General features: G+C 44.4%; 1 protein-coding gene across 3 annotated transcripts in view; it reads left to right on the forward strand.

The window, feature by feature from the left end:
• The window catches only part of MARCH7 (membrane associated ring-CH-type finger 7), a 31281-nt gene that overhangs the window by 2127 nt on the left and 18037 nt on the right, over window positions 1-11117 (forward strand). The window contains exon 1 of one of the 3 annotated variants that reach the window (XM_018553163.1): window positions 6009-6099. The exons of the other annotated variants lie outside the window; for them this stretch is intronic. The gene's annotated coding sequence lies outside the window, so the exon portion shown is untranslated. Of the gene's footprint in view, window positions 1-6008; window positions 6100-11117 lie in introns of those variants that run through there. 3 annotated transcript variants of the gene reach the window in all.

The raw sequence follows: 11117 nt of genomic DNA on the forward strand, positions 1-11117 counted from the left end.
ACAGGGTTGGGTACGCTCTGGCCCTCCAGCTGTGGTGAAATTACTCTGGCTTTCAAAGGAAGCAGCTGATGAGGGGTTAACTGTTGCTTTGGCATTTGGGTGCCACACCGGTGTCTCTGCTCCTAGTGCTTTGATAGGCTCTTATTGTCAGACTAATAAATGGCTTTGTCTGCTGGATGGGTACATCTTGAATAGAGCTGGCAGTGCCTGTGAATGGCTGCTGGCCTTCCTCCTTATTCTGTCATTTACATTCCAAATATAACTTTCAGTTCAAATCCGCTAAATGTGTTCACAGGGCATAAAACCAAAGACGTGTAAGGTCTTAGACTCGCCGTACACCTTTCCATGTAACTGGACAATCCATGTTAGATTTACAATGAGGACCAACCTAAACTATGCAATCAATCTGTAGGCCCTCAAGACAGGCCCGGCACTACATAGTTGTTGGTTAGAGGAGATTGTACGATGAGCTTTACAGTTTATTTTCTTTAGAAAGAAGCCGTATCCGGAGTAGAAAAACCTTTTCCCTGCCAGCATGCTGTAGAGAAGGGCCTTTGCCCTTTGTGGAAGCAGTGGTCTCTCTGCAGAGGTCTGATACTCCTGACCTATAGCTCTTCAGTTTAGAGCTGCAACAGTTAATTGATTATGTTGATTAAAATCGACGATGGAAAACGTTAACGTTTTCCAGCATCCCAGCAATAGTACACTATACAGCGCAACGCAGAACACCAGCTACAGAGAACTACAAATCCCAGCAATAATCCATTGTATAATGTACTATTGCTGTGATTTGCTGTATTCCTCTATAGCTGCTGGTATTGTACACCACACTTTTTTTTTTATTTCCACCGCTCCCGTGATGGACTACAATCTCAATACAAACTAGTAGTCCATCACTGGAGCCATTTTTTAAATCCGATTAATCGAACTTAATAATCGGCTAACCGATTATGGAAATAATCGTTAGCTGCAGCCCTACTTCAGTTACCAAAGCTCAATCTCTCTGCTGATTTCAAATGCTCCTGCTCTGACCCCATAAGGGGTGTGTTAGACCTCTACAGAGAGACCACTGCTTCCTCGCAGAGCGCAGCTCCTTTTCTGCAGGGGGCGGGCTTTTCTGCTCAGGAAATGGCTGCCTTATCACGCAAATGAACTGTAAGGCTCTGCAGTCTTTTGTAATGACACGCCTGGAATGTTTAGCTGGTTTAGGCTGACAGTTCAGCCGGGTTTTAAAGCCATACTCTGAGCAGTATAATTTACACACCTAGTGCGGCTGGAAAACCTCAGATTGTACAATCAGATTGTAATGTGGGTACAAGTTCACATAGCCCAACCTACATAGCCTTCCAATATAATCTTACATACAAGTCACTTTAATTCAGATGCTTGCTTGTGTCTGCCTGTCGGGTGGTCTCCTCTGGTGTTTACCCTCCTCCTGTCTAAAATCTTTGACTGTTTGAGCTTGCAGTCCCCATAGACTTGAATTGGGCTGTACCCCTAGAGTAGATCTCCTCAGGCATGACCAGCATCAGAATCTTTCAAGACAATGGATACCTCTGCATTACATCTGGTGGGTTCTTTTTCCAGGTCCCCTTTGGCTAGTTCAAGCCAAAGGTTGAGGGGGGCCACTGCATTAAACCTGGTGGTTTCTTTTTCCAAATGCTGTTGGCATTCACTTGGCATTACTGCTCCCTTTCCAGATCTGAGACTTAACAGGATAGGTAGCCATAAGCAGATTGACCAGTGACCATCATATTGGGAACTTTGTGGTGTGGGTCACATGTTGTGTTATTTTTTGCAGCTCTAGGCCTCTTCCCATTGCACAAATCTGGTGCTCCCCTCTGGTAAAGGTCCCCCCTAATCCACTGATGCTCAGCCATTCTTCCACAGCCTCAGATGCCAAAATACTCATTGCTTCCAGGTATGGGGGAGCTTGTGACCTCCTCATGTGACAAAGCTTGAGTCTAGCAACCAGTTTCTAGTTCTGCGCATGTCACATGACCGAGTTATGTCATAGGTCTCCAGGAATACTGGCGACAACTGTGATGGAGGAAGACGTTGGGGCAACGCTGGCACAGTAAAGTATCAGCAGGTTGGGGAGTCTCTTTACAAAGACCATGTCTCTTTGACCGTGATTGGCTTAGCGGCACACAGATTAATTTGTCTCTGAACTCTCTTCTAATGCAATGAGCACTGTAAAGGCATCACAGGAAGCTAGTATAAATATACATGCAAATATTTGTAAATGCATGCATTTTAAATGGTGTGTGTATATTGATGTGTTCCTGGATTAAAGGGAGTCTTTAATGTTTGATTTAATTAGGAAGGTACATTTATGTCAGAAAATCACTGGGAGTGATAACTGTCTCTTTTGGTTGATGACTTCACACCCTAATTACCACTAGCTGTGCTTGTTTGGCTGCATCACTGTAGAAAATCCTGCTACATATGGCTGGACTGTGACCAAATGTGTTTAAAGATCGGGTTGCTCATGCTGAGTCAGGTCATAGCCTAATCTTGGTCTATGAGTGGCTTAATGAAATCACTCGCTCGTTCACCCTCCTCGTGTCTTTTTATGGTATTTTCAGCCCTTTAGTTGCCTTTTTTTGTATGCTTTTGTCTAGTTATTCCTCTAAATTGAATGGAGTTGCAATGTTTAGTAAAAATCCAGTGTTCCTCAACATTGTAAATAGATATTGTAACCAATGGATATATTGTATCCATATATTTTAACACCCTCCCTAACCCCCTATTCTAACCTAGAACTCTTCCATCACTCGCCTCTCCATGACAGGACGGCCTCCTCTGATGTTTACCCTCCTGGCCTTTACTCGCCTCTGGGTTAAAGTGGAACTTTACCCACATCTTTAAAATAACAACAAACACACCTTCAGAAATGTTAAGTAATGGAAATCTACAAACACCTACTTCTAGATAGTTGGCGGCTTTATATTCTGTGCATATCTTATTTCTCTTTTCTTCCCCAGTCTTCTGACAGTGGCCATGTTTACTAAGGGCAGATTACTAGATCGCCCTTTACTTGGAACTACCTGGAACTCTGGCACATGTGACCATTCACATTATCTCAGGGGAGGAAAATATCTTTCCCTGAGGTCTCATGAGACTTCCCAGGATGCAATTCCTTGGGCACATTTCATCATTTTGTGCCAGAAGTAGAACTCCTATTTGTGAGTAAATGAAAGACATGTATCCTTAACTGATGAATGTAATATGATTTTATAGTGGCATGCAGAACTGCATGCTGTTGTGATTGGGGGTCCACTTTAAAACTTAGTTGCTGGCTATGCTTGCTCGGTAAGTGTCCCATAGACTACATCACCTAAGACACTTGGGATATTGGCTCTTTTTAGTCTATGGGGGCTGCACAGGAGTGGCCAGCAATGAAGATTTCGAGCCAGAAGATGCCACCAGTGTCATGAAGGGGGGGTTTAAAGGAGCTAGTAAGGATGAATAGGTAAAAAACCGCCACTCACAAGGGGGTCCATCCATCCAGTACTTTGTAAAAAGGCATAAAAGCAGCAAACAAATGCTTGCATGTTTCAGCCCCCAAACTGGCTATGATTTTAAGGCCCAGTTTGGGGGCGTAAGCATGCGTTTGCTGTTGGTATGCCTTTTTATAAATAAAGTACTGGGTGGACGGGACCCCCTTGTGAGTGCCGTTTTTTTACCTATTGCTCAGTGAAGGCTCTGGCGGAAGCTTTACCAGGCACCGAGGTTCAAGCAGTGGCATTGGAGACGAGAGGGTAGAGCTGCTCAATTCTAAACAGCTAGTGAGGATGGTCTAATGTTTTTTTTTAATCCAGTTATCTTTAACATCAAACATGCCAATTAGCTTCGTGGTCTACATTCTCAGAGCTTGTGTATTTCCACTTCTGCAGCCAAACTGGGGTGGCACCTACTTTATATTTTTTTACATGTTTTCATTCAGATAGCAGAACTTTAGAAAGATATTTAAAAACTTCTGCTTACTTTGCTGAACATGCTATACAAATCTTACATCATGGCTTCCCCTTTCTATAGTAAGGGGCTGTGGGGTCATGTTTAGCCTAATGTACACTGTCTGTACTATGCTGCCAGATCTCATCAGATGTACAGTGTCCTGACACAAGGTAACGCTATCAAGGCCTGGGTGGTACATTGTGTTTTTTTTGCATTTGGTTTTTTAACCGCTTGAAGACCAGGTGTTTAGATCCCCTACCTACCTGAAGTGTCCCAATAGTGCATTGTACAGCCAGTTCTGAAAAATGACTGCCTGTAGAGTACTGTGTATAACCTGCTCCAAAGAAACTAGAATTGTAAGAATTCTTTTATTTTAGTTATGCTGTGTAAATGAGAACACAACAGTGTGGGGGGCGCGAGTTCTCAAATTTGGATGAAAAGATGGCCATAGGCTGTTTAAACGTAAAGAACTATGGGGTTAAGGCTTTTCCTCATAGTTCTCCTAAGGGTAACGGGAGGACACAAACTAGTTTCCTCCCATCACCCAAAGCTCAGTGCTTGCAGTATACTGATATGTCGGGACGGATCCCCACGTTACTGTTCCGCCAGTCAGCGCTGGAGGATCAGACGGGGGATCTCTGCAGGGAGCTGTGAGTGACAGGGATAGATCGAGAAGTGAGCGAGCAACGGTATGTGTTCGCTCACTTCTTGATCTATTGAGCTGACCTGTGACAGTTTCATTGTCGCACGTCGGCTAGAACTATGAGGCTGAGTGATTTTTCACTCGCCTCATAGTTCCCCTTAAAACCCATTCCTGCTGAAATGAGAGCTGTAGGTGGCCCCCTGGACATCACCCGGCTTGACAAGTCGCTTAAAGTCAAAGGAGCTGGGGAGAAAACTGTTGATCATGAAGTGACTGCAACCAATCAAGTTTCAGTCACTGTTCAAAAATATTTAGGCATCTGTGGTGGTGAGGGGGTTGGATGGCTGCCTGAACACAACCATGCCTCTTTAGCATGGATGGGGGAACGGAGTGATCTCTGAACCTCATTAGCTGCCTTATTATTCTGCCAGTCATCAGATAGATCACTATCAGGAGTGGCTGATTCTCTAATAGATCAGCTGTAGGGAGCCTACAGGAAATACAGGTGACTAGTACTTTCTCTGCTTTTCTTTTTGCGTTTGGCTTCTACAGCTCAAGTCCTATTGAGACCTATTTTGCTTTTATGGTTTACACAAACACTTTTTTTTTTTGCCCACATAAAAATGTAAAAAAATAAATTTGTAAAGACTACTTTGCTCCATATAAGGCGGTCGGATCAGGTCCGCTTGTCCGTTTTTCTGCAGAATCTGATCAGAAGCACAATTTTAGTCTATGGGCAGCTGTATCTCAACAGACATGCGTCCCGTTTACATCTGATTACCCCTGACTCCATCTAGTGCCTGGAAAAAAAAAAACTGGAGCAGTTTCATTTTAGTTTACCAGATTGTACTGGGACTGGAGGTAACCGGATGTAAATGGACTGATGTCTGCTTACATCTGACTCCCCATAGACTTAACATGGATCCTTACAGCTCAGTTCTTTTGCTCCATGCAGTGTACTGATGAGACTTCATGGAAAATCTTGCTGCCTGCATGTTCCTACATAAACACCAGCATATGTTAAGTCCTAAAAGGGTACCTGTGCCCATAATATAGACCACTTTACATGTTAAGAATTAAAACAATGTGTCTCTGTAGCTGCATGCTCTGTCCTTTAAGATCACAACTGTAAATCTTCAGTTACATTCACACTTCAGTGTCTGCATCTTTGGGTGTTTTTTGCATGTTCACAACTAGGAAGTTTTTTTTGGCATTTGGACTTGTGATCATTCAGCATTCACACCAAGCTTAGCAGGATTTGGGTCCCCCGCTCTGCTGGGCCTGTGTCTGCTTGCTCAGAGAAGAGCTGTTTGTTTTCTTTCTGGTGCAAGGGATCAAATGTCCAAAGGGGAGAAAGCCGTTCCCTAGCCCGGAGAGGGGAAAGCTGTGCGCTTGCTCGCTGTGTCAGGCTGTTTATATTTAACTCACCGCCCCATTCCTGGGAATCCTGCACCCTTCTCTGGCGGAAGACAACTGTTTTCTTGGACTCTTGACTGGTAATTCCTAAACATTTCTACCTCTGGTGGGGTATAGGAGTTTCAGGATCTGTGTTCTTGCTTTCCAAGTAAGAGTTATACGTTTCTTTGTTGTGGCTGCCTAGCTATACTCTCATTGCCTCTCAGTGCTGAGTGACTGTTTATTGAACTGACACATTCATGTTAAGATATGTACATGGCTGTGTAGAACGCCGCTCGTCACTTGGTGCCATAACTAGAAATTCTGCATTTGAGCAGAAGCAGTCATGTTTTTACTGTCAACCTTTTAAAGAACTGTTCTGGCAATGCAAGTCTCTGACTGACTTTACTTGTTTAGTCGCTTGTGATTTTTACTTTGGGGAGGGGAAGCTGATGACCACGGCTTTAAGAGCAGCCAGATGCTTTTGCTGGTATCCCTTTGCCATAAATGTAGAGTGCATTTGGCCACAACACATTCAGGTCTGTGATTTCTTTGCTTGCTCAGAATGATGGCTTTGTTTTTCCTATTCATCGCTCAGTGCCTGGCTCTGCCATGATCTTCCATCTTGGTTGGTGCCTGTATTGCCTGGTTTTCCATCCCTTGCATGATGTCCCTGATTTCTGCACATGAAAGCAGAACACGAGTGACAGACTATTGCAGGTACTTGTATCTCGGGAGTTAACCCTTCACTTCCTTATCTCAAACACAACCCTACACTACCTTATCACAGGCAGAACTTTAAGTATAACTAAATCGAAGTACAAAACCGTTTATATTGCAGATTGCTATTCCTTAGATGTGGTGGCTGTGTTAGTTTTACAATTGTAAGTACAGAAAATGGCTGTTCTTGCCAGAATTGCAGTGTCCACATCACTTGCTGCCAGATGACCTGGAAGTGTTGTCTGTCCTGTGTAAATAATGACCAGTCAGGTATGTTTTGAAGTCCATCCTGGGTGGAAACCATAGTTCTCTCCATAGATACAGTGGAGGTGTCAGTGTAGCCACCTGGGGGCAGGAGGTGTGGTGGCAGGATAGCCAGGGTAGAAAAGCCTGAAAAAAATCACTGCAAGTGTTAAGTACTCATGTCTAGTTGTCTGGAGCACTACCTGATCTGTTCCCACTGCTAGACCAGTCCCCATCGTCTTTGCTCCAGTGCTCCTAAGGACTGCATTAGATGTGAGGTTCTTGGACACTCCACAAGCTGGAGAGGGGAACTTTTATCGCAGGGGGTCATCGCTTCAGTCCCCTAGACATAAATGAGCATTTGTAGTAGTAAGGTCTGGGTGCTTTTTCTCCCCCTAATATATTCTCTGCATAAACACCTATCCCCTACTTACCTGTCAGCAATGCTCATCCCTGCCACTGGTCCCAAAGCGATCATCCTTTCCCCAAACTTCCTGGTAGCAGGGGTACTGATGGCCATAGGCTCCTTCTGCCAGCAAACTGTTGGGCAGTGAGATGGGTGTTGCCTGCCACAAAGCTGTGTCTATGGACGCACGCTGGCATGGGTGCCTTAATTGGCCGATGGAGGCACCCATGTAGGTGAAGAGCGCTGCGGGGACCCACTTGAAAGCAAGGAATTTAAAACGTTTAAAGAAACTGCCTCAGGCAAAGGTGAGCCTCATAGCAAATATTTAAAAAAGGAAGCTTTAATAACACTTAAACCCATGCAGTGCCGGGTTAGCCCCACTACAAGGAATATTTTTGGTTTGCCCGGAGATGAGCTTTAACTTCCATTCACACCAAGATGTTTGGAATTTCCACGTTTTATGCGCACAAAAATGTGCTTTTGTGTACGCATGTTTAAACGTGGAATGCGGCTACAATATCTGCTGTATTGCATAACTGAACATTCTTCAGTTTAGTTAAAGATCAAATAAACTTAGCAGCAGTGTATGGTACTCAGGCAAATGTGTCCTTGAATACTGCAGCACTTTGTGCCCCTAAAAAAAATGAAAAAAAAATATATTGTGTCCTGTGTATGGTAAAACATGGCGGTACAAGTGAGCTGTAGTGTATCATACATGAGATACTTTGTTTAACATTCCTTTTTATTAGTGTCCAGCCAAGGGTTTGACTTGCCTGGGCCCTTTCTGCTTGGTAAGCAAGGTATGTGAACAGCTACCTGAGTATTTATGAATCTAGAGTAGTGTTGACATGGCATTACTTTTCTGGTGGTGACCTCGGTTATACAACTTGTTCAACAGGAAGATGATCCAGGATGGGGTCATGATTCATCTTCTAAAGAAACTGGTTTGAGAAAAACATAGGCTATCATTGCAGGAATTGTCTGTGTAGGGTTCTGTTGTGGCAATCAAGGATGCTTAAAATAGTGACCTACTTTATGGCATTTCAAACGTCTTCCTCTAGAGCCTTTGTTTCTCAACTGCTGGGCTGTGACCCAAAAGTGGGTCGCGACCCCGTGTCACCCCATGCCTTCCACTTTTTTTAGGTGAAAGGCTCCGCACTCTCCCCCTAGCGCAGCACTGTTCTCAAGCCAGGTAGCCATTCAAAATATGCTTCCCGGTGCCAAGTGTCAGCTTGGGATGGGGCTTTGGCTGCGAGGGAGCTCCATCCATATGTGCATTGCTTACAGCTCCCTCATGTGCCCTATAGAGGTTCCTGGACAGGGCATGCAAGGGAGCTGTACCAGCAATGCACTTATGGATGGAACACAGCAGCCCACACTGGACCCCAGGCTGAGGATCCACTCCAGGTCTTGTATAGAAGGGAGACTGGGTGGATCTTAAAGGAATAAAAAATAAACATCTTTTGGGAGTGACACTGTGGTTGTGTCGGTCAGTGTTTGTAAGGGGCCCATTCACACTAGTGCAGTGCATTAATTGCACAGTCCCATGCAAAATCGCACCTACTGTGAATTCTGGTGTGGATGGTGTTGCATTGCTATTCATTTGAATGGCACCCCAAATGCACGACTTGCCCACCCCTCAGTCCGATCGCCCGCACTGGAATGTTCAGTACCACAGTGTCGTGCATTCCTGTGCTGTGCGACTTGGGTCATGACTTAATGACAAAGGACAAATGTGGGTCCTGAGGTTGCACAATCCCTTCTAATTGTCATGTGGTCTAATACATGAACAAAGCAGACCCCTTATGCTTGGTTCACACCTAGCATTACGTTTGCGCATGTTTTTGTTTTCCACGTTTGTCGTGCATGCCCATTGATGGCAGTGGGATCCTATACATGCGACAAACGTGGAAAAATGGTGAATGTAGCAAAATCTGTGACATGCGTTCCAAGTTTTTCTTCAGCACTTGGGATGCCATTAATTAGTAATGGCAATGCAAGCGTGTTTCACGTTTGTACGCTTTCCTGCAATGCCTGGGTTTGAACCGAGCCCAAGTGCTCTGTAACCCTCAATCTCCTGAATGTGCCCAGGATTCAATGTTCTTGCACTGATCATGATCCCGGGCAAAGCGTTTTCTTTGCAGTGCCCTTTCAAAGTGACAATCTCTGCTCCACAAACACAATGGAGTGCCCTGCAAAAGATCTTCTATTTGCCTCTGCAACGGTCTGTTCCTTTTCCAGCCCCTTCACTACTGCTTGCAAGCGCTTGACACTCCAAATGTTTTGAATGCTGAAGACCCTTACTAAGGCTGTAGCCCTAAAATGGAAGGACAGGTCATGTGGGCGGCTGGAGAGGCGAGTGTAACTGCTCTTCTCTTGCCGGGTGCCATAATCTTCACTGTGTGTCTATTGAAGGTTTTCTATTGAAGGTTTTCTGCTGTATCTACTGACTCTTCATGCTATTAGATGTTCTGCTCAGTGGTTATTTATTCCTCCTACTTTCCTCTTGTGCAGCTAATGGTGTTTGCTATGGTGCTAAAGTCCAGTGTCCATTGTGTGCCACCAGTGGTATTGATCCTCACTAGGTGGGACACAGCATAGCCTGGTATTTCAGTACACAACTGCCTTGCGGTTGGATACACTTTATAGTTGTCTGCTTCCAGTGGAGAAAAACCATAGGGAACAAGGTGGAAGACATGTACACATAGACATAACTGTCCCATCAGCCAGTGAGGATGTGGTCTTCAGTGGTGGTTAGTGGGACACGTAGGACTGTTACAAATGGTACAGTAAAAATTGCGATGGTGGAACTGAAACAGGTTTGGGGAAATGCCCATAATATTACTATATGTTAAATAGATGGTCTTGTCTTTTTTTTAATCTTATAAAATGGGAATCCCAGCAATATTCAATGCATTAAAAAGTACTATGCCATAAAAGCAAATATCCCTAAACATTTGCCTGGATATTGGTCTGAACATCCTTTAAAATAATTGCTAAGGTTTTAAATGGTGGGCTGTCATTCACTTCAGAAACCTCACCATGACAGGATGTTGTGCTGTTTGGTGTCGGGCTCACATGAGCCTACAGAAGGCTGATGCAATGTTCTCTGCAGAGCAACCTGAAACTGACTCGGGCCTTCTCGCTATCCTTTTTGCTGTGATGTCCTAGATAATCTAGGCTAAGTATAGCACTTGCAGGCAGAAAGCATTTTACCTTTTTATTTAAAAAGTGTCCTGTCAGGATGTCAAGACCTACAGTGTTAACATTTTCCCCAACCTGCAATACTCTTGGCGCTTGTTCACGCCAAGTGCAGAGCAGTTATCAAAAATGCATCCAATGTATTCCAATGGTATTTTGGGCTCTAGTTCACACCACGGCGTTCAGTTCCAGAGCATGTGGAAAAACTGCAGCATGCCCTATTTATTTATTTTTTTAACAGATGGAATGGATCAAAAACAGGGCAAAACACACTGCACTGTATGTGCAGAACCTCATGCAGATCTGGTCGGGATTTGGTGTGAACAAGCCATTTGGCCTTGTACCTACAGCCTCTTACAGGGTGACTTATGTCTTCTTGGCTTTGTAGGGCCTAGTTTAGAGACCCTGTCTAATTTGTATGTCCTGGCCCTGCTCCTCCACTCCTCACCTCCCTAACCTTTTTATATAGCTGGAATCCAGCCTAGAGATACTTTAAAGCCATAGTGTCCCGAGTACCTTACGGAGTACTGTATCTGATGTGTCTGCATC

Source organism: Nanorana parkeri, unplaced genomic scaffold, assembly GCF_000935625.1.
Source record: "Nanorana parkeri isolate BGI_ZX_2015 unplaced genomic scaffold, ASM93562v1 scaffold112, whole genome shotgun sequence".
NCBI classification, from domain to species: domain Eukaryota; kingdom Metazoa; phylum Chordata; class Amphibia; order Anura; family Dicroglossidae; genus Nanorana; species Nanorana parkeri.